Here is a 23,842-nt window from a genome sequence, read left to right on the forward strand (position 1 = left end):
AGGGTGTGAAAACGATGTTTTTTTAAATTTTTAATAATTAACAAAGTAATGCGGGTAATTCCATCTCTGAGAGGAAAACCTGTTAATCAGAGTCCCCTGTCATAAACTCATGCCAAAAACTGTACTTGTGCCCAGCTGCACCAGTATCCTGATTTGCAGTACCTGCTCCACCGGTGGCAAAGCACAGATTCAGAGGTCATGGGTGCCCTCTTGACAGCTGCAGTGACATCCAAGTCTCTGGAGCACAGGGGCTGCATTTCAAATATGCACCCCTGTTCTAGAAATCCGATAATTATGGGTCTACCTCCCGGTGGCAGAATAATCTTCAATAAACATAATCCATACCTGAGTTAGGGTGTGGTGGGTGATATTCTCATAATTATTACAGCAACATCCAATTTGATTTCACACATGTGTCAGCCCTGTGGGCCCAGTTCAGCTGTGGAAGGATTATGTGTATTCCTCCCAGACAAGGCCGACCCCCTGTCCACTGACAGGACTGTAGCCTTGGGGAATTGCTTCTCTTTGTTCCTTTGTAGGGGCACGTAACACGATTTTCCCAGGACAGCCACTCCACAGGATGCTGGCCTGGGAACAAGAAACCACACCCATTCACGAAGAGCCAGGCCTCACACCAGGAAGTTGAATTTCTAAAGGCCTGTTTCTATTGATTAGGAAAGGGGGCAAAGATGGCGTAGCCAGAGAGGGATCTGTACAGTTTTGGGATGGTTCTGACATCTTGATTCTCTCTGCCTCTTTTTCTCTTTCCCGTCCTCTCCACTTCCACTGGAGCAGAGCACCATGGGTGTGACATCAAAAGGGCAAATTTCACACATTTCAAGAGCAGCGATTGGACCCCTAAAGCAGGCGAGCTTTAGTTGAATCACCTTGGGACTTTTGCCTATAAAAGAAGGGGTCTCCCACCACTTCTTTGAATCAACTTGGAAATCATTATGCAGCATCTTTGGATCATCACTTGAGAAGATTTCGCTGGACCCTCTAGTTTTGAGGTGAAGCTAGGCATTCCAAGGCAGAGACCCACTCTATCCCCTGGCCATCCCCAGGGACCAATGGCGGTGAACTCTGCTGCTGAAACATAAGCATGCATCTCTGCCAACCATGCCATTGACTAGGACCTCACTGTGTTGCAGGTTCCCTGAAGATGTGTGCCAGCCTCCCCTGTGTTTGGGAGCCTGGGAAAATGACTGACATTGGCCCTTGAGAATTTCGAGTTTTACTTGATGCACCTTGAATATAGAACAGCCAAGCCCCTGTTGTCAACGATGACCCGCTCTGAACCGTGACTCAAGCCGTTTTTGATTTTTGAAATGAAAATGAATGATGGGTGCTCAGTCTCCAAAAATGTGTGGTGCCATTCTGCACACATTTTCCCTGCTCAGCGCACTACAAACGCATAGTCGAGTGTACTCCAGAAGGACACAGCCTACAGATACGCCGTCCTCCCCTGCCATGTTCAGCTGGAATGTGACAGCCACGGGTACATCAAAGCATCTCAAGAAGGGGGATGAGGAACCCTTCCTGCGGCCAGGGGCAGCCTAATTAAAATATCTAAGGCTCCATGGATCTCCCTTCCTATTGTCTAAACTGCTGATGGCACTGCATACTAATAGGAGTTAATTGGAACAGGCCTGCATCAGGCTTGATTGCAAAATGGACAAGAGGAAGGCAGGACTAACACCCCTTGGATATGCAATGTGTCAACTTGAAGCTAGTTCCCACCCCTCGGCATGAAGGACAGTGAATGGGATGCCTGGGTCCACTATTTACTGTAGGCAACCCCTGCAGAGTGGACCCCTTTCAGAGGGACGAAGTATGTGATTTGAGGGAGACAGAAGCCTGTTCTCACCACAAACTCCAAGGGAGACCTGCGCTTTGATCAAGAGCCACAGAAGGCTCAGTTAACCAGAGACTTTTTGATCTACAACAGACAGGTAGATGGGTGGGATTTAGGAGTACATGTTGTCACCTCTTACCTTTCCTGTTGCAAAGCACTCTCGTCCTGACCTCACGCATAACAGAAGATTGTTGATAGGGACCCATGATTGGTTCATTAAGGTAGGCTTAGCCTGCACCAATCACTGGGGCCCATGTGCTTTAAAAGAGTGCTGAGCTCCTCACTTAGCAGATCATCCAACGACTTTGAAAGGAGTAAGAAGCAGGACTCATTTGGATCCTGGCTGAAGGTACAGTCTGCCTTACATCTCCCGCCAGTGGAGGAAGGCCAGGATTTCCAAGAGGGAAGCAAGATCAATCCGCTAAACATCTCCCATGGGACAGAGGGAGATACCGGACTCAGAGGACCCATCCAGCAGCTCCAGAACTGGTACCCAGCCAGCACAAAGCGTGCCCTGCTAGGTTCTGCCAGCAAGCCTCATAGGTGGGAAGTGCCAGAGAGTCTCTGAACAAAGGACAAGGCTGTTGCCTGCAAACACTCTCCTCAGATTTGGGCAGTCCACCTTAAAGGACGACACACGCCCTGCGAAGAAGCTAGGAGGATTGCCACAACAAGCACCATCCAGCATCCATCTGTTAAGGAAATCTTTGAGGCAGTCGAGCCCTCAAACTGCGACCGGCAGCACCACTGACTGTTGCCATGCTGCAGTCACTAAAGCTGTCGGAGACACCTCGACCAGCATTCCAGATCCACCAACCAGCACAGAGACAATGATTCTTGACCCCGAGCCACCATGTAGACCAGCCTGCAGCCATCCGTCCAGCCTCGCTTGCCAAACTGCCTGCCACCTGATACCCGCAGCTGTCTCCCATCTTGAACTCTGTCGCAGGAGCTGCAAAGCATCCTGGAACCGACTTGACACTGTCGAGAATCAAGATCATCTCAAGCACCAGGTCCATTGTTGTTCTGTCCCCCTGGTCCTTCTCCGAAGGTCTCTAGTGACATTTATGACCCCTTGTTCTCTTGGTGCTGAAACCAAATAACCATGAACAGTTAAGACTGATTGCTTTACCGACTTCCCTCCTGTCAGTATCCAGAGTGCATCCCTTTCCCTTGTGAAACTGTCTGTCCTCTGTGTTCTTTTACAGGGTGGGTTGTATTTTGTAGTGTGCTAGAACTGTCTGTTGTAATAATAATAAAGTAGATATTTTTATACAACCTTGACTGGACAGTCCCTTTTATCATTGGGTAATAATTGTATTTTCGCTCTGTTGTAATTAACCAGCAATCCATGACCTTGCAGAGATAAGCCTGCCGTTCCGTCCACGTTACCAAAAATTGGACAAGGAGGTTTATAATTTACTTCTGTTCCAATCTGTTCGAATCCCTTTTGGTGTACTAGAGGTATGGGGCTGATGGATGGTTTAGAAATCAATATTCATCTCTGGACCACTGGTGCTCCAGAAGTTGATTTGTCACATCACCATCTGCTGTTCAACTTCATTCGCTGCCGCACAGTGCCAGCAAAAGCACGTTGTTGCCTTGGTGCAAACCACAGAGTACCACTGCCTTTCTGGAATGAGCCGCTGTCTGAAACACCAGCATCTACATCACCACTCCTTTAAGTCGATCGACCGGACCCTGATGTTCATCGAACAGCGACCTCCAAGCCTCTGCATAGAATCCACTCTCCTGTGCATCCTGGTACCAGTTCACCACTGTCGAAATGTGACCGTTGACTGAACCTGCGGACTGCCCGATCCCCACAGCATGAATAGTCGATTCGAGCCACAGCCAGCTTCCGTTTGTCCCTGACATGACGCAAGCTTGCCACTGGGCCATTGTGACTGCTGCATCCTTGACTTGAGCTGACATCGCCACCCAGGTGTCTGCTTCGGTGCTGTCGAACCACCAAGAACTGAAAAGAGAGTAATGTTGACTGGTAACTGCCCCCATGGCCCATTTTCGGGTCATAGAGACTGGTTAGGTCATTTTGAATCTTTTTTGCTCAGAAGTTCATATACTTTTTACAAGAACATTGTTGCTTTTGCTTGCATTTAACCCTGATTCATAACCCAGAGTGCTGCATCTACTATCTCTGATTATTCTGTGTTCTTACCTCTTTGGTGGGTTTTGGTGTAGTGTTTTTGTAGTTATCTATTAATGTACATGGTGTTTCATTAAAGTGTATATATTTTTATAGAACTTTGATTGGAAATTCTTTTACTTTGGACTGTAATACTTTGTTGTTTGGGTTGCTACTGATCCACATGCACACCCCTCCTAAACGTATAGCCTTCCCTCGGCCAACGATACAACAAAAGGCAAAGGAGGTAAACCGCTTGACTGTGCCTGTTTTACCTTTATGATTGTGTTGGCTCTTGGTTTGTAGAAGTGTGAGGGCTGAGTGAGCGTTTTAGCCTCTACCCATCCATGTACTCCTGTAGGGCAGAAGTCAATTCTTCACACCAGTGTTGATGATGAAGGATCGCGTGTGTGTGTGCCTATAGTTATTGAAACCTTTGTGCAGTTCTTTTCCACCAGTGCGTCATCCAGTGCGTCATCCATCACATATAAGTAGTTATCCATACGGGTTGATAGAACTGTATCTTGCTCCTGATTTCAATCATGTTGTTGCTTCTGCTGCATTTGTGCCATTCTTGGCCCATCGCTGGGTATGTTCCTTTCTGGGGAAAAGTAAACCCATATCTATAACACAGTCGATGTGTTAGAGTCTCATCGGTGCTCCGGTGACATGCGGGCTGTGGTCTTGTGGTGGTGCGCTGGCTTTTTTGTAGCACTGCCACTTTCTCCTGTATCTTTGGTGCTTCCACCGGTATATCTCCTCTTTCTCAGACACATTGCAAGTCAATAATTTCATCAAGGGTTAATGGTTTCTTTAATAAGTGATTGCGCAATGTAGAGGCGTGTCATACTTTGGTGATGAGTAATCAATTGGCTTCTTCCTTGGATGAAGTTTGCAAATTGGCAGTGTGCTACTTTCTTTTGAATCCTGGTGACAAATTCATGAATGGTTTCATGATTCTAATTGGTTCTCTTTCATAGTCGCGATTAGGTTGTATCACCAGTTTCTTGTTTCAGGCTGTGGGAATGGTACCATATGATGTTTTATCCGCTGAAGGCAGGGTTTTAATTATGGCATCGACCTCTTTCCCAAACTAGATTAGTGAAAATGTCAATTAAGGCGGGTGTTTTGTCATCACCCGCAGCCTTATTAAAATCAGAGAAGTCTTCAAGGCATTTCAACCATCCAGGACCTCAGTCTTGTTGGGGTAAAGGAAGCAGTCGACATAGAAAAGCAGTTCTCGAAGAAAGTGTGGCTGGGGTAGCTGCTGGGTCCACGTTTTCATCTGCACCTTCCATGTGTGATGGCTGCCAGTAGTGGATTGTGGTATTGTGGACAACAAAGTCGAAGATGTGGTTAGCCCATCATCACATTTCTTTGTTTTTGTTTTGTAGTTGCCTCACCCTTTGCCAATGGTGTCAGTCCTGGCATCGTGTGAGCATAATCAACAGGCAGTGGGTCTGTATTCGTCTCGTTGCCAGTTTTTTTGTCTCTCTCTGAACTCACGACGCTAATAAGTGAGACTCTGACCTGCTTTGCAATATGTATTTTCTTTTATGTAAACATTCAGGTACTCAGTGGGCATTTGTTTGCATTCCTGCTACCTTGTATCTCTTCTCATGCCATATGTTGCTCCCTGGTTAGTCCCTCCTCTTGCTTTTCCACGTGGGTCGGGGTGCATCACTGTGAGTGGGCATTGATTCTTAAAGACATACAGCCCTGAGTAACCATATGTAACCCGCAGAAGCATCGTGACTCATTCACGCAGGGGCAGACTGGCAAGGGGGGCAGGGGCAAATGGGGCCACCACAAAGGAACCAAGTGCTGCAAAGTCCTCTTCGATTCTGTGTAAATCGGGTGAGTGAGAGGGAGAGGTGTGTAGGCTGCAGGGGCATGTTCATACTACCCAGGGGCAATTTATGCATTTAAATAGCATATTCTGTGACCCTGGATGGTAATGTTGGCACCACTGCTCCCCATTCTCCATTGCATTGGTCTGTGTCAATCCACAGCAACTCAATACAGTTTGTCCTCGGTTTGATTCTGTACGAATGCTCCCCAACTGTGCTGTAGAATTTCTTGATCGGCAGTGTGTTCATAGAAAAAGAGTTTAATAGCACCCTGAATAACACCCACGGATGTTACTTGTATAGTGGTTATAGAAAAGTCTGTTGGACTGCTTGAATTCAAATAGTTCATTTATAACGCGCTTAATACCAACACGTGGTTTCTAAGCGCAGGATCAGGTTTCGAAAATGTCTTGCGCTGCGTTGTCTTGCTTCCAAGACAAACGCGTTGCCCCTTGTGGTACTTACTTTTGGATAAAGTTGAAAAACACACATAGAAAGATGTAATATTCAGGTAGTCATTTTTATACTACAAACTAAGGGGATAATTCAGAGTTGGGCAGATCTTTTAATACCGCTCAAGAAAGTTACCAGCTCCGACCATGATATTTCTGGAACTCTGCCATACTCAAGGTTTACCACCAGCAGAGGTAGTCTTTCTGGAAAACCTTCATTGCTATTTCAGAAATATCACCTCCAAAGGCGGTAATGTAAAAAGGTTGTTTTGAAAAGATTTTGTCCTCAATTTTCAGCATCAATGTGAAGGGAGAAAGGGATTATGTACAATAGTGGCTTTGTATCACTACTGTTTATGTTCTTTATGCACAGAAGGGTAAATTCCTGCCCTTTTATGCATAACATGGGTAAGGTGGTGAGAAGAGGCAATCAGAGAGGCCCACCTTTTCGTCCCCTCAACATGACCATGTGTAGAAACATTGTTCACTCTATTGAAGGGAAACACCTGTGCTTCTGAGCTGTACAGTAAAAAAAAAGATTTAAAAAATATGGAGGCAGTTTGGAATTTTTACCTCCACCTTAAAGGTGGAGGAAAAATAGGTGGATTTTCTGCAAATGGTCAGAGTAAAATACCACAGCCTGTATTCCTGAGCAGTACCCCTGATGATATTTGTTCAAACCCCGAATTGTGTGGACAGTAAAATCAATGGTATTTGCCTAATACTGATGATGTTACTGTTACCACCCAACTCTGAATGACGCCCTGAGTCTGTGATCGTTTTTCATTGTCTTGTCCAGAACACTCCTCTCTCATGAGACCAACAAAAGACACACTTGGAAATCAACACCAGATTCAAATATATAAGTCACATGAACACAGATACATCCTTCCACCTAAACTTCACACTGTCACATATACACTCAAACACATTAACCCAGTCACAGAAACACGCATTCCACCTTGATTGAAAACACACTTTCTCCCTCTCTATCTCCAGGTCCAAGGTGTAGTCCCTTTGCAGCTTTCTCTGCTTCCGTGAGTTGAAATATGCTGTTGACTTTCAAGTAAAGTGCAACTTTGGAGCACAAAAAAGCCACATCCCCTTGGCATCTTTCGCTCTGCATTATCCAAGTGCAGACTCCATAGCCCCAATTACCAGTAAGAGCCGACCACAGTGTCTTGTCGTGTCTGGCAGAGGATGACTGGAAAATCCAGGTGGTCTACTGTCTAACTGTAAGCCAGAGCAACAGAATGTGGTGGGGGGCCAAGAGTGGGCGTGGTGTGATGGACAATGTAAGGGCATGAGTAGCAAGGAATTGGTGACTGAGCAATGTGGGCAAGGGAATGAGGTGTGTGCAAGAGAAGGGGATTGCATTAATAGTTAAAGGATGGAGAAAAAGGGGAACTGAGGTCTGAAAGGTAATTGTAAAAAACAGGGTGGCATTGAGAATGTGGTACAAGGGAAGGACACCAGAGGGTGAAGGGTAAGGAAAATAGGATGCATGAGACAAAGGTACACATTTGGAACTGTAGGTCTGCAGGTTGACTGTTGCTGAGATTTATGTCTGACCTGCATGTCTTGGTGCTTGGAAAGAACACACAGGCTAAGATTAGAATGATAGTAAACTTGCATTATAATGATCATTTTAGCCTGTTCCGCAGATGTATTTGCCTCAGAAGACAGACGAGGAATCCCCTTGTGGATACATTGGTGCTTTGGTAAACTGGTTTTATAGATCAGTATACTAGTTTAGCCCTTGAACAACAATTTTGCAGAAATCATTTTTTTTGTTTTTAATATTGAAGATGGAATAGGAGAAGATCAAGTCTCCCCTGCTTTCTGGACTGGAAACTGGAAGATAGGGCTCCTAATCCCACCCTCCACACTTCATACATTGTGGGATCCTGAGCAAATCACTTTTCATCACTGTGCCTTATTTTCTTAACAATCTATAGAGAACGCCTCTCTATTGTCTAGCTTTGCCACCTCTTTACGTTGTTCTAAAACTAAAGATGAGATGGGAGGAGATGTAGCTTGCAGTCAATTTACAAACTGTGTTACACATTGAAAACTGGCTGCAAATCCCAGATTTCCCATTTCACCAATTATATTATCCTGGTGAAATAATTGTACCATGTTTGGTAAATGGGAGAATTTCCAGGGGTCCGGGTCTCTAAGAAACCACAAACAACAAAATAAATATGCTACATAAAAGGAGAGTAATGTCTACTATATATACTTGAGAATGTGTGGGAGACGGAGAGGTTGGTATTGAGATTTCTTGTCCTGGAAATTGGGGCCCCCGCTCTGTCGGCTGTGGCCATTGTGCTGTGGGCCAGAAAAGGAAACATGCCCCCCCCCAGGCTAAAGGTTGCCAGCCCTACCCTGATCGTGAGCTAGCATGGGCCATGGGACAAACAGCTTTGGGAGAGCTCACCTGGCTCTCTTCTCTCACAACAGGTAAATTCAGAAGCGGGTGCTCGTTCCGGCTGGGCCTTTGCTGGGTCCCTGGATGGAAACAGTCTGAAGAAACGTGACTCGCGGTCTTGGACGGTAAGTCATCATCAATGCTTTATTGTCCATTGGTCAGTTTAACACTCCAGGGTCACGTACTCACAGGTAGGAAGGCAGGGAACACGAAGACAGGAACATTTGTATGGCGAACACTGGTCCCCGACACCCTTCCAGCCAGCTACTCTATCTTCAACACCCAACAGTAGCTCTTGGAACCAAGACACTAACGTTCCACCAGCTGAGAACCTCTTATGTCACCAGCTGAATAAACCCTGCAATTACTACACTGTCCTTCCTATTAGCGCATCTGTAGTGCCCTGCTACTATGTCACTATTTTGTTACATTACAGTTCAGATTCAGGGAAGAGAGTGTGCAGCACAACTTATTTTATGAAAGGAGCCCCTCTTTTTTTAAGGATTCACCAATGAAAACGTGTGTTATCTGTATCTTCTGTTACCACTCAGGGTAGAATGTGGAATTACTGTAGGCAGGGTCGGACTGGGCCATAGAATTCTCTCACGCACCAATGAAAAAGTGGCGCATAATTGTATATGGCTATTCATTCCTTTTGTGACAATGTTTGAATAGTAACCAAGGACGAGTGTTTTGATTAAGTGTGATGCAAATTGTGCATTTTAAATAATATTTATTCAGCAACACTAGTCAAAACTACTAGCCGCAGAGTGAATTAACTCATCAAAATGACCCAAAATGGCCAGAAAAGTGCCCTAATTTGACCAAAAAAACTGGCTCTCGCCAGCATGTTGGTTTTTTGGTTCGGCCATGGGCCTATTGCCGTGTAGGCCAGTCCGAGCCTGACTGCAGGGAGATAAGGAATGAGAGCTCTGGGCAATAATTGCTAGTTTGATGCCGTTCATTGTGGCCCACAGGAATCCATTCCTACTCTGGACCCTCTCAGCCCCAGCACCCCTCAAGTGCTGATAATCCCTCCTCCAGGACTACTCCCTCGTGTTCGCTCTGTTCCTGCTCAGGCTTCCACTTCTGCGTTCCCTCTGCAGAGGGCTGCAACTGAAAACATACACCATTGCCTGCTGGCCACATTGGAGTGTGTTTTCCTTTTATTTGATTTCTAGCACCATAATGACGCCTCCCCTAGCACTGTGCCCGAAAGCTGGGTGCTCATTGCCTTATTGTCCGGCCAATAATGCTTAATTATTTTACTTTTAACATCTTTATGGCATGGCGTTTCAAGTGAGGTCCACTGGTCTGAAACAAGCATGTTATGGCGTAAGAATGATCAATCATCTCATAGGCTGAAGGTCACGCGGCCTTTTATAATTGGATCAGTGATTTTTGCATGTTGAAAAAATTGAAACTAGCTTATTGATCAGGTATGGGGAGTGGTAGTAAGTCTCAGAGCACATTAAGTGCCAGGGTTAGTGCGCATATGTCTCATTTATTTGACCTCTGCATCATGTTAGAACATTGCTCGGTGAAACAGAAGATAATATCACCCACAGGCATAGTGTCCCTGACTTTAGCCATCTATCTCTGAATCATCTGGCTGTAGGATGGAAACACTTGCATCTGATCTTTAGACAGGCACGTGTGAAGTTGAATGAGAATTACAGAAGTCACACTTAAAACTAAACTCATTTAACACTATGACTTTATTCAGAACCTTTTTTTGAATTTAGTGATGCTATCATTCAGGCATTCATAATAATCTATTACTTATATGGCATTGTCACCAAAGCACTTTATAAAAACACATCCATACAAAATTATTATTACCTAGCAAGCGAAATTAATACTCATTTGTCGACCACAGAAGGATACAAATGTTGAATAGAATTTGCTAGGATTCAAACACATGACTTGCAGATCATACATCTACCCCAGCGAGCACTTAACCCCTTGAGCTATCTTCCTAGCAATTTCTCCTTAAATATGCATACCACAGCATTTGGTAATGCATTGGCTTTTTGGGTGGAGAGGGGGCTGGGGGTTACATTTGGTATTAATATAATGCTTATTATTACAGTGCTTAGAAGAAGGAGCAATATGATATGTCCCACTAGTAAACATGATAACAGCAGTGTCATATTTTGTTTTAAAATGTACTGGAACGACTAGGCAATGGTACTGAGTATCCAAACAAATGTTTCTTTTTATATGCAGTGTTGATTAAGTAGCACATTGTGTCACCATATGACAGCTGCTGGGACACAAAGATCCTGCAGGCAGAGGTGGCTTTTTCATGTTTTTCACCTCTGTTCTAAATTATAATAATTGTATGCCTTAGTTAGTTTGGTGGCATGTAAATCTATAAATATATGTTTTATCCGCTAGGGCTTTTTTGACAGAAAGTTCATTATGAGGAGGGAATTAATGTGCTACATCCTTAAATAGTACAGTATTTTTTATCCTATTTCAATTAGTGACTTGCCCTGCAGAACAAAGCTTCATAATATTTTAAACTGAGAGCAGCGCTTCAATATATGACTATATGGTTCTCTCTATTTTACTCCTAGCAACATCCACCCATGTCTGATAGTTTCACGCTTCGCATTCTTGTTGGCACTAACGTAGTCTCATACTCACCTTTTATTGTATTGATACCTGTTCTGTAATGTTTGTTTTGTAGTGACTAGCAGCAGCTTTATCCTCTTTTGCTGCTATTTCAGACCACACTTCCAAATTCCAATCAATTTGCCTTATTTAATAGGATTATTCATTAATGATTCATGTCTCTACGTTATGCATTTTGTATCTTCCTTAGAACACACTATAGGCCCTCAGGGTCATCAGAGAACATTACAGAAAGAGCAGGAGCTGGTAGCAAATATTGTTCTCAAGAAACATAGCACGTGCGAATGAGGTCAGACGCTAGGTATCAATGTAAGATTAACCATGGTGCCACCAGAGAGTGGGCAATGGGCAGCCATAGGTAGGCACGTGGACTGAGCTATTTCTACCAGAGCAATACTTGTGTACCAGGCAGGGATGTATTCTATCTGAGGCTGGAAGAGGGATGGCGAAGAGAATCTGAAGGTTACCCCTTGGGAATTGAGAAAGCTTTCTGCATCCAATGCCAGATGAATTCCTCTTTGAATGAGTATTAAGAGCTCCAGACCACTCAGCCACACCTGAGGGGAAGGTGGGTTGCATTGGGTCTAGATACTGTGGTTTTTGAACTTTGGGGATGCCCCCTCTACGCCCACAGGGAGCCTAAAGGATGTTCAGGGGTTACGCAAGACTCTTTAAAAAGGGATTACAGTGACTGTTTTTAATAGGAAATATAAGAAGTTTTCCCTTGTGGGTGATCCCAGAAACAATATTTTTACTCATAGGGAGGTGGGATGCTCAGCATAAAAAGGTTTGAATACTACTCAGACTCTAGAAGGTCTTGAAAGCCGGCATTGGACCTTTCATAGATTCACATGCTCATTTGAATATTCCCCGTCGTCAGAGTGGGAATCCTCAGTAACATTAACACACTTTCATTTGCAATTATGAAACAATTGCTGTCACTTTAGTGTCTTCTCAGTGTTGTTTTGGATCATTTACCTATTAGTCAATAGTCGGTGTCTCCTGTACTCCACCCCTGGAGGCCGTCTTCAGATTCTTTACTGCCCCTTCAGTGCTGGGAGTCCTCTCCAACATTCTCAATTTACTTGATGTTTTCTTCAAGAAAATGTCAACCTACAACTTCAACCTTTACATTTATTTTCTGATGGCTACAGATAGGTACTTTACTGTTGTGGGGTTTGGGGAGCTTCTACACTCTTGTGACTCCCTGGGGAAGCTCACGTGTTCTCTGTGTCCCTTTAGGGTAGAATCCATTGAAGTCTGACCTCGTCTCCATGACTGATCTTGGAGAACCTTGCCAAACTTGCTCTACTTGCAGTTTTTAAAATAAGACGTGTGTAGAATATAGGCAAAAGAGAAGTCTTCACGGCATTTCCATGCCCGCATTTCTGATCCTGGCTCTTTGCACTGTCTTTTGTCAAAGATTTGCAATAGTAAAAGGGTTTGCACACTGAATTTGCATGGTGCTTCTGAAACACCTGCTTAAAGTGATGTTTGTCTAATTTACTTTTCATTTTATTTCAAAGATATTAAGACGGGCATGGCTATAAGCTAGAGCATATTTTCCCACAGTAAGCATAGTCAATGGGAAGCCTTGTGTGCCATTGGGCGTCTTCTACAAGAAAGCCTAGTCTATGAGTGGGCGTCATCAATGAGAGAGCCTCGTCTACAGAAAGAATTGTCTATGTGAGAGCCTTGTCTAGGCGGAAGGGCTCATCAATGGGAAGGGCTCATCCATGAGAAGGGCTTGTCTATGAGAGAGCCTCGTCTACGAGAGCCTCATCTATGAGAAAGTCTTGTCCATGAGAAAGGCTTGTCAACAAGAGAGGCTCGTCAACAAGAGAGCCTAGTCAATGCGAGAGCCTAGTCAATGAGAGAGCCTAGTCAATGAGAGCCTAGTTGACGAGGGCCTTGTCTACGAGAGAACCTTGTCTACTGGAAAAGGCTTGTCTATGAGAGAACCTAGTCAACGAGAAAGTCTCCTCTATGACAGGCTTATCACAGAGAAAGGCTTGTTTATGACAGGATCGGCAATGAGAAAGGCTTGTCAACATGAAAGGCTCATCAACGAGAGAGCCTAATCAATGAGAGAGCCTCGTCTACAGAAAGGTTAATCTATGAGACAGTCTTGTCAACAAGAGCCTCATCCACCAAAAGGCTTGTTTACAAGAGAGCCTGATCAACGAGAGAACCTCACATACAGAAAAGCTCATCCTATGAGAGAACCTAGTCTACGAGGAAGGCTTGTCTATGAGAAAGATTTGTCTACGACAGCGCCTCGTCTATAAGAAAGGCTCTTCTATGAGAGCCTCATCTACGGGAAAGACTTGTCAATGAGAGAGAATAGTCTACGAGAGAACCTTGTCTATGATAGAGCCTCATCTACGAGAAAGCCTTGTCTAGGAGAGAGGAGAGAGCTTGTCAACAAGATAGCCCGTCAATGGTTGGCTCATCTACGGGACAAACTCATCAGTGGTAGAACCTTGTCTATGAGAATGGCTCCTCAAATGAAGACTCTTTAACGAGCAAGCCTCTTCTACGAATGAGCCTCACCCATGAGAGAAGCTTGTCACAGGAGCGCCTCGTCTGCGAAAGCGCCTCGTTTGTGAGAGTCCCTTAGCTGAAGCGAGCCTGAAGGGATGGTACTTCAGGAGGCACTGCCTATTGACTAATGTGCAAATGACCCAAAACAACACTGAGAGTAAACTAAAGTGACTGCAGTTTTTCTAAATGAAACTGCTTTAATGTTACTGAGTATTTCCACTCTGACAACGGGGAATAGTCAAAGAAGCCTGTGAATCTATGAATAACACCAATGCTGGAGAACAGTAGTTACAAGTAGGTAACGTATTCCTTATTGAAGACTGGGATAATTTTTCAAGCAAACTCCAACTGACTGTCCTGAAGCGCAGGAGTTGTATCATATCAGGGGAACAGTAGATGGAAGGATGTAAGTAGGGGTGAGAGGTTGGACTGCCTTGGTGAAGCCTTTCTGTTCCTTTACTCTCCCTTGAATGGGGTGGGGAGCGAGTGACACGCACAGCGCTCACCCAGATAGAGTGGATCAGAAGAGGAGCAGCAGCAACCCACACACGCAATGGTGCGATGTGTCTCCACCGACTCGTGACAGGACAGGAAGAGGAAATCCGCTAAATACAATTAAGGCATTTACATTTGTGAATATCAGCAAAGTAAATATCAGTCAGGAAATACATACACAAGGTACCATTTTCTCAAAAAACATAAGATTGACATAAGCAAATGGAAGGTAAATTAAATCATGACTTGCAGCAAATGGACATTGGTTGGATCAGGAACTGCTGTCTCTACGAGTTGGTGTTGGTTATTGAGGTATACATAGAACCAATATATGATGGTATCATAAAATCCAACCATGTAAATAGGACATTATTCCGGGATTGGTTGTTGAAGGTCTTGTAGGATGCTGAGAGATAAAGATGGGGCAGAAGGCAGGAGACACTATTGCCAGTGAGGTCAGTTGACATTTCAGTGTTGCATCGTGATCTCAAACCTGACTAGGCCTCGGGAAGGTGCTGATTGTTATGATATTGCTCTTGCAGTTGGATGGGGACTGCTTTCTCAGATATTGTCCCATAGAATGGCAGATGTCGGAGGGTTCAGTAATTTGTGAGAGTGACCAGCTCTATAGTAGATTTTTTCCGTACGTGTAAGTTTCTGTCCTGTTGGTTTGAGAGATATACCAGGTGCAGGATATGACCTAATATGGTATTACCCAAATTGTTCGAACACAATTGTTTGAATTACCGAATTGACCGAAAGTCGAGGGTCCGAATTGACCTTTGCACAATTGACCGTACATATATATATATAAATATATATATATATATATATATATATATATATATATAAATATATATATATTGGTTTGGTAATATATATATATATATGTATATTTATATGTATAATGGGGGTTGCGGGGGGTTTCCCCCCCGTATATATGTAACAATTGACCTTCACAATTCGGTCAATTGTGCAAAGGTCAATTGTAATTCGAACAATTGTAGTTCGAACAATTCGTATACATCCCCTAATATGAGTGTGCCCAGAAATCCTGCATGAGTGAGGCATTAACTGACTTGGGGTATGGTCGGGGCACTTCTCCAGTGAGAGTGTTGATGATGGGGATAGTAGGATGTCATTTTCATAAGAAGAAACCTTAATGTTGTTGATGCAGTTGCCAAGATCTGCATTTGGGAGTGATTTGAATATGCTCTATTTGCATGTGTCACATAGTGGGATGGGAGGAAGGGTAGTGTCTTATTTGGTGCTGTTTACCTGCCATTTTATTTTTTATTTATTGGTTATTTATAACGCTCCTATACAGCAAATGGTGCTTCAAGGTGCCACAAGACAAAAAAGGGGGTGGGGGAGACAGGGGTGAAGAATAACAAAAACGGTCCTACTAGGCCTTGTGCCATTCGGATCGTGCAGTAAAAAGAAGTGCAAGGGAGTGGGGTCCAATGCTAAGTGCAAGGACAGGGCTGGACCCGGCTCAGTAGGGGTGCAGCCCCCCCCAGGGTAGTACAGGGCAAGGGAGCCCAGAAGGGCAAGTGCAGCATTGGGGGTGTAGACTAGGCAAGGAGGGCCTGGTACCCTGTATGGCTCAGAGGGAGCCAGCCAGCCAGTCAAAATCAAAGTACGGCACAGGGGGAAATTATCAGGGGAGGGGGAGAAGGAAGGAAGAAGAGAAAATGAGGGTCTTGAGAGGCTTCTGGAACTCAAGTAGATCCCGCTCAAGCCTGAGAGGGGTGTAGAGAGACCGTTCCAGAGGAAGGCTCCTGCGGAAGAGAGAGGTCTACCCCCACTCTGCTTGGAAAAGCATCAGATCTGCAGGGAGTTGGAGCTAGAAGACCGAAGGGCTCTAGCAGGGAGGTATTTAGGGAAAGAGAGTTGGATGTAGTGGGGGTCGCAGGCTCCAGAAGCCTTGTGGATGATGCAGAGGGTCTTGAACTTGATCCTTGCAACAACCTTGGAGCCAGTGGAGAGATTTCAGGGCTGGAGAGATGCAGTCTCTGGTCTTGAGGTCAAGGATAAGTCTCGCAGTCTGATTCTGGATTAGTTGAAGGGGGAGAATGGAGGAATTAGGCAGATTGAGGAAGAGACTGTTGCAGTAGTCAAGCCTAGAGAGGACCAGAGCTCTGGAGACATTGAGTTTCTGGGGGAAGGTAACTTATCTTTTCATTTTTTTCATTTTACTGGTTTCTCTTTACTAGCTTTTAATATTTGACTAGAATGTTGCAGTCTTGCTCTGTTGTTCATGGTATTGAGTTGTTACTTTCATGGGATGACAACCGTGGCAAGTAGAAGTGCGACATATTCACTTCACTCTTTTACATTGACTACCCGAGCAGCATAGGGGTTGGGACATCTCCCCTGACTTTAGAATGTTCCATTGCCTTCTGATTTTACTCTTCTTTCAAGGGGATAAATTAGTATTGATTGTTAGGCAATACATAATCAATAGAAGCATATAAGGAGGGGGGTGCTGGTACGGAAGTAAAATCATGCAGGGCAGTAGAACTGCCATGCGCCTGATACCGTGATATCCTACCATCCCACCTCAAACAAATATATTTCAATGAAATACAAGCTCGAATTACAGAAAATTTGCCGAAAATTCAAACAAAAGAATTAGGAAAGTAATATATGCATTTTCATGCTAAAATGAAAAGTATAATACACAAATAAATTGTAATGGAGAAGGAAAACACACAGATACAAATTAACAAACCATCAAAGGTGGGTAATTTAAAGGAATTAATGGGTACCTGGCAAAAATGGAGAGAATGAGGGTTTGCCATATTATTCAATAGTTAAGGGAGGAATATTAGTAAAGAGAAATTACACACACAGAAGAACAGGGAGCTATTATGAGGTGAAATGTATACAAAAAGACCTTGCATTACAATCGGATCCTGTGAAATAAAAGCATTGAGTTGCACTGATGTTACTCTGCTTTTGGACTGCACCGAATCACCACTGTAGTAGTTTAAAAGTACGGATCATTTTGTGTTGTGCTTTCTTCTCCTACATAGGGATCACCAGACCATAGCCTGCTGGGAAGAAGAGCGAGAGAAAGAGTGAAGTAAGAGGGAGGGAGAGCGTGGAAGGAGGTTGCAGAAGCATGGAGGGAGTCTGTCAGAGGGCAATACTCACCTAAATATGGACTTCCTTTTCTAGAGGGGTAACCCCAAAAATATGTGCTGAGGTAAAATATGCGCCGGGATTCCTAGGCAGTTTTAGAAGAATTATAAGTTAAAGCTTGAGTAATGTTGGATGCGCCTGGGGCTTGGGAGCGTGCTCGGCAATCCTGTTACATATGTAGACTTAAAATACCTGCAGTGTCTATTTGTGTATGGCAGTTAAGTTTCCGCAATAGTTCTTCTGGGACGGCCAAGCCAGCTCCTGAATGTGGCCAACTCCAAGATTAGGACATGGCAGAGGGTTACTGTGGTTTGTAACGAAAGGCTCAGGGAGTGCGATAGTCAGAATTAAAAGAGTAAAATGTGATAATCCGTGGCTCCCAGATGTGAAGGTTTATGATGTTCATGCATCCTTGTTCTTCTCAGCCGACCTATGACGTAATGACTTAATGAAGATAGCCAAATGCCAGTGGAATTTGGAGAAGGGTCTGCAGGCTCTGGCTTATGTACTGCTTATGATAGAATGTCCATGATTTAACCGAATCTGAAATGTTTGAGGGAGGAAAAAAAAACAATAGTCATTTGAACGAAAATTCATTTTTGGTTTTCACTCCCCCAAACATTTCTGTTAACCCGCATCTCCCCACCCCCTCACTTACCTTTTGATGGCACACTTCGCTGTGTGCCGCTGACTCCTCTATCTCTCTGTGACGCCTCTTCCCTTCACTTGCGTGCATGGGAACCGGCGCTGCGGGGTCCATTTGTCCTTTTTGAAATGACTTTGTGTTTACTAAGCAGGGGACACCCCCACATTCTCCAAAACCATTGTAACTACCCCCCTGTTTATTACAATGCTACCGAATGGTAGATGTGTTCGAAATGTTCGGCTTTTAACAAATCTACCGGTCGGTTTTTTTTTCGGTCAATTATACGGATTCCCTTGTGATAAGGTGATATGGATTTATAACACTGAAAATTAAGGGAATCAACTCTGAGGGTAACTAATGATAGCAATACATTATTACCTGTTCATTTAAGTTACTACCTATATGTGCAGGATGCTCTTCAGCAATATGTCCTGAACAATGTAGTTCCCTGGTCCAATTCTATATAATGGGCCGACAGCGCCTCACAGTCCCGTCCTGATTTGCTAGCACTACCATGGTAACATGCGCTCTGAAACACTTAGGTGAGTTGTTTTGAGGTGAAACGGCATAGATAGGACATGATCATATCTTCGAAGACTCTACATTTTCTGGAAGCAAGTCTTCCATTTGATTGCTTTTTGGAGACATGCTGCTCGTGTCTCTAGAATCTGGTGGAACTCTATGCAAGTGTTTGGCAACCGTGATACAGAAAGTGCTACAAAATGGGACTTTATCCATATTCAAAGGACACATTTTGTTGATGATCCTAATTCTACTAAAACCCATCTTTGAATATTAGAAAGATGCCTACGGCTGATATATTCTTCTGGAGAAATCTTGCCGCTCCATTGTTTCTGGGAAGGTGTATGGGCCCAACCCAAATTCACTCTTCGGATGCTACGCAACCTTCAGCTTTCTTCACCTGGGCAATATTGCTATACTTTTAATTAGATGATTTAGTACTTTAATGTCCCACAATATTAATATGTTGAACACTCATTTGCAAGGTTTTCTACCTCATTACATGTCATGTTTGGTCACTTTGGAGCGATAGGAAAATCGTGTGGGGTAAATTATACTGAAAAATGTAACCCTACAGTTCAACCTGATGCAGGGGTCAACCTTCATTTGGAAGGACAAGGAGTGGGGTGGGCCCTAGTGTGGAACACTCATAGTGATTCGCTCTGAGATGTAGTGAATTGATTGTTTAGCAGCAAGGTCACGGGTTGTTGGAGGTGGTGCCCTCACCTCCTTTTGTATAGAGTAATAGGCAGAGTCCTGGATGCCTTGCACTTCTTTAGGAAGGATGAATATCCACACAATTGATTGGGTGAAAACCACTTGGTTTTTATTAGTATAAAGCAGACATGTAGTCTTGTGTGGTCAGCCGACACGTGTTTCAACCTCAAGGGTCCTTTTCAAGGCTAGTGTATTTTGTTGAATCTCAAGCCTGCCAGGACTTTAATATCAGCCCAGACTTACAGAGGGCAGACAAACCCACCTATTCACTATGACCTACACAGGATTGAACAGCCCAGGACCCGTTCGGGCTTCAACAAAATACACTAGCCTTGAAAGGGACCCTAGAGGTCGAAACACATGTTTTCTGACCACACAAGACTACATGTCTGCTTTATACTAATAAAAACCAAGTGGTTTTCACCCACTTAATTGTGTGGATATTCATCCTTCCTAAAGAAGCGTAAGGCACCTGGGACTCTGCCTATACTTCATTTGGAAGGAGTCTGTGATATTCTCATCTGTGTGATCTATGCCTTAAAGCCAACTTTTGGGAGCACTATTCTCAAGGGGGAGCACGGTCACCCTCTTCAAGGAGTGGAGAGGAGCGGGAGAAGGATGTTTTCTTAGACTTGTAAGCCTTCCTCCAATCAGAGCATACACTGATGAGTTAGCAGTCTCGGCTGTTTACATGAGAGGGAGTGAGTACACCCGTCAGGCATTGCAGCTCATTGTGTTATTTGTTGTGATTGACAGCCTCTCATCAGTAAAATACCTCGGCCTCAAGGGATGGTTTGCTAAACAGTGCCGGCCGTGGGTTAATGAGGTTATAAGCGCAGGCTAAGCTCAGGCCTGTTTATGGATCACAGAGCAAGGGGGTGGATAGCTAGGTCTGAGAAACCTTATAAACATTGTAAGAGGGGTTTTTAATCTCACAGAATAGCCAAGGCAGACCATTCCGTGCACTTAAGTGGACTGAGGCTTATATCCCACACAGGTGGCGCACTGCGTACTCTTCTTTCAGCGCCTCAACTGCTTCCTGAGTCATCAGTAAGCCCAACCCCAGGTAGACATCAGCGATCACGCTCTATGGGCTGCTCAGGTGCCAATCAAGAACTGCAGTTTGTGCTAAGAATTCAAAGGAACGTGTGCGTAGTAATTTCAGGTGACAGAAGCGTAAATAAGAAATCATTTTCCAAATTTTGTTACATACTATATCAAATCCGAATTTGGCAGAATATATTTGGTGTCCTAACATATTGCCAAGATAGTATTCGTATCCGGCATGGTAGCTCATCGAGATATGAGTTTGCTGGAAACCTCTGTGAGCAGGCTGCCATCACAGGTTCGAATTCCCGCCGGGACGCTTCCGCAATGCATCCTCGCACTGTTGATAAATTGAGTACCTTTACATTTGGTAATAATAAGACAAATTTCACTGCTTAAATTAATCTAGCATGATGAACTACATCAAATATGATATCATTTATAAAATAGAGTTCGGTAAGCACAGTGCAATTCAAACATATTTTTCATAGTTCCACCAGCTGGTCCACTTTAGCCTCGCATCTCCTTCCCATAGGGTGACCAGATTTCCAAAATGAAAAACCGGGACAATCAACAACATTAAAAAAAAAGGGACTACCCCATCGCACCCCACCAATTACCGCGCATCACCCAACACGCCCCCACGACCACCACCCAATCACATTTCCAGCACTTCCCCTTTCTATAAACTGTAGCTGATCTCATTTATGCAGTTTTGTCTGTGAATCTTGGCATGTTACTTCAAAACAAGCGTTTGCTCTAATTGATATTACATGGCTTGCTGTACAATCATTTCTAAGCCAGGCTTTGTGGCACAGTTAGTAAGTGTTGTGACTTGTACTTGAAAGGTTGGTAATTGCAATATTAATTACAGTAGCCACCCAAACATACAAACCCCAGGCGGGATGGAGGGTGATTTTCCCGGGAAAACCAGGATGTCTGGTCACCCTACCCTCTCACCCAAAACTCTCTTGAACCCTAATAATTTGCCTCGCCTTCTTAGTTTTTACCACGCCTATTCTTTAAGTACCTTGCTTTTTTCTGATTGACTGTCCCTGGAAGAGTCACTGTCCCCTGGTAAATACCACTGAATTAAAAAACTAATAGGAATCAGATCAAAAAAACATTCCTCTTGCACCGCACAGACTATCACCGAAGCAGAGGTGTTGAAGTAAAAGAAAAGGTATCCGCTATTCATTTCCCTGATTGGCTCTTCTGGTTCCGCGGTCTTGTTCCTGAGTAAAATGAACCCGTAGGAACATCTCCTGGGCTCTGTTCTGACTAGATTAGTTTCCAGGACCGCTGGCATTAGACTTAACCATCCCTTCATCAGAATGAAAGAGATTTCATAATAAGAATAATGTCCCCCCCTGGGAGTGTGATTATCTTTCATCAGACCACAGAACCGCCAGACGGCTAGATGCCTGCCATAGTTGCATCACACTACTTCCCTGCTGCTGTGCACTTTACTGCACGCAGAGTACAGACATGCAAATATGATAATAACTTATTTTTTATATAGCGCGCACAACCAATGGTCTTGTTTTGTATAAATGACACCTGTCACTGGACTATCTAGGGCAGCTTGTCACACCCTACCAAACGACAAGAGTCTAAGCAAAGAACTCAACCAAACACCAACCAAAAACACAGAAAATAGGAAGAAAACCACCCTCGCCATGATATGATATGATAAGTCATTTATAATGCGCCTGTACTCAAGTGTTTCCCAGCGCCAAAAGACAAGGAAGGAGAAGACAAAGGGAAACAAAACAAACGATCTTACTAGACCTTGTACCATTCAGATCGTGCAAGTGCAAGGGGGAGGGGGAGGGTAAGTGCCAAGGGAGGGAACAGGATGGTGCAGAGCAAAGCTCATGTAAGTGCCACCGGGTGGCAGGTTCTAAGTAAGTGCAGGAGGCAGGGGACTGTAGGGTTGCCGATCCAGTCCCTAGTGCATGGTAGGCCCTTAGGCAGTGCATGGGGCTACTGGTCGTGAAGGAGACTGGTCCCCATAAGGTTCAGAGGGAGTCCAGGTAACTAGTTAGCGCAGCAGACAAGAACATCAGCAGGGGAGAGAAAGATATCAGAAGCAAACAGGGAGGTCCTGAGTTGATTCCAGAACCTGAGGTGAGGCAGGGAGGCTGTTCAAGAGAGAGGCACTAGCTGAGGAGAGCGATCTACCCCCCACTCTCTGCATGGAGAAGCGTCTGGCCCTCAGAGAGTTGGAGGTGAATGAGCGGAGGGCTTGAGAAGGAAAGTGATTAGGAAGAGAGAATTGGATGTAGTGTAGTCCCCGGCCCCAGAAACCCTTGTGGACAATGCAGAGGGTCTTGAACGTGATCTTTGCAGCCACCGGGAGCCAGTGGAGAGATTTCAGGGCCTATTGAGATACGATCCCTGGAATTGAAGCCATGGACAAGACTTGCAGTCCTGTTCTGGACTAGTTGCAGAGGGCGAAGAGTGGAGGCAGGTAGATTTAGAAAGAGGCTCGCGCAATTGTGCAGCCTAGAGAGAACCAGGGCTCTGGAGACAGTGAGCTTCTGGGGGGAAGTGAGAAAAGGCAGAATACCTCTGAGGAGGTGAAGCTGATAATGGGACTTCTTAGAGATGTCCATGATGTGAGGAGAGAAGGAGAGGGTGGAATGAAAGAGGACGCCAAGGTGTTTTGCCTCGCATGTAGCCTTGTGCTGTGAAATTATTGACAGGCACTCCTGCGCGAACAGGAGAACAATGCCAGAAGACGCAGGCCCATTGGTGCTCTTTCTAAACCCTTCCTCTTCATCCCTCCTGCACACACCAGCAGCTACAGGGCTCTCCAGCACACAGTCATCGTGCCCCCCACTCCATTCCTCTCAGGCAGGTAGGCTGCCATGGCAACAGGCAGATATTTAACAAATTAATTTATCTAAGAGGCCAGCGAGGGTGGAGGAAAATTATCCTCGTGTTGCTTTGCTTGTCGTGTAACTGACTCCTCCCTGTTGCAAGGCACCGTCACTCTGGGGAGTTAGCACAGAGCCGGTGTCACTTACTATACCGCACACAGATACATCCCCCCCTCTCTTACTCCTTAGTCTCTGAGGGAGGTTATCCTGGCAGGAAATTGGCGCGCTATCTAGCACATCATGACGCTTCTCTGACAGGGAGGTTGGGCACAGTAGCCACCCACATGTCGATCAGACTGAGATGCATATTAATTCACTCCAGTACTACCACACGTCTTCCAGTGTCCCCGCAGGGCTCAGCCCTCGCCCCTATCACTCCTCTTCTATTCACGTCAGAAATACATGTACTTTTTTAGCCTGGTGTTTAGTCGAGAGTGCTGTCAGACAATGTTTCACTTACCGTCT

The 23,842-nt window shown here is 44.6% G+C and overlaps 1 protein-coding gene across 4 annotated transcripts in view; it reads left to right on the top strand.

Moving 5' to 3' along the window:
* SCML4 (Scm polycomb group protein like 4) overlaps positions 1-23,842 on the top strand; it is a 752,090-nt gene that overhangs the window by 256,024 nt on the left and 472,224 nt on the right. Inside the window, exon 3 of one of the 4 annotated variants that reach the window (XM_069606558.1) lies at positions 8,767-8,859. The exons of the other annotated variants lie outside the window; for them this stretch is intronic. The gene's annotated coding sequence lies outside the window, so the exon portion shown is untranslated. The remainder of the gene's footprint in view (positions 1-8,766; positions 8,860-23,842) is intronic. 4 annotated transcript variants of the gene reach the window in all.

Source organism: Ambystoma mexicanum, chromosome 4p, assembly GCF_040938575.1.
Source record: "Ambystoma mexicanum isolate Mex_15411 chromosome 4p, UKY_AmexF1_1, whole genome shotgun sequence".
In the NCBI taxonomy this organism is placed as follows: domain Eukaryota; kingdom Metazoa; phylum Chordata; class Amphibia; order Caudata; family Ambystomatidae; genus Ambystoma; species Ambystoma mexicanum.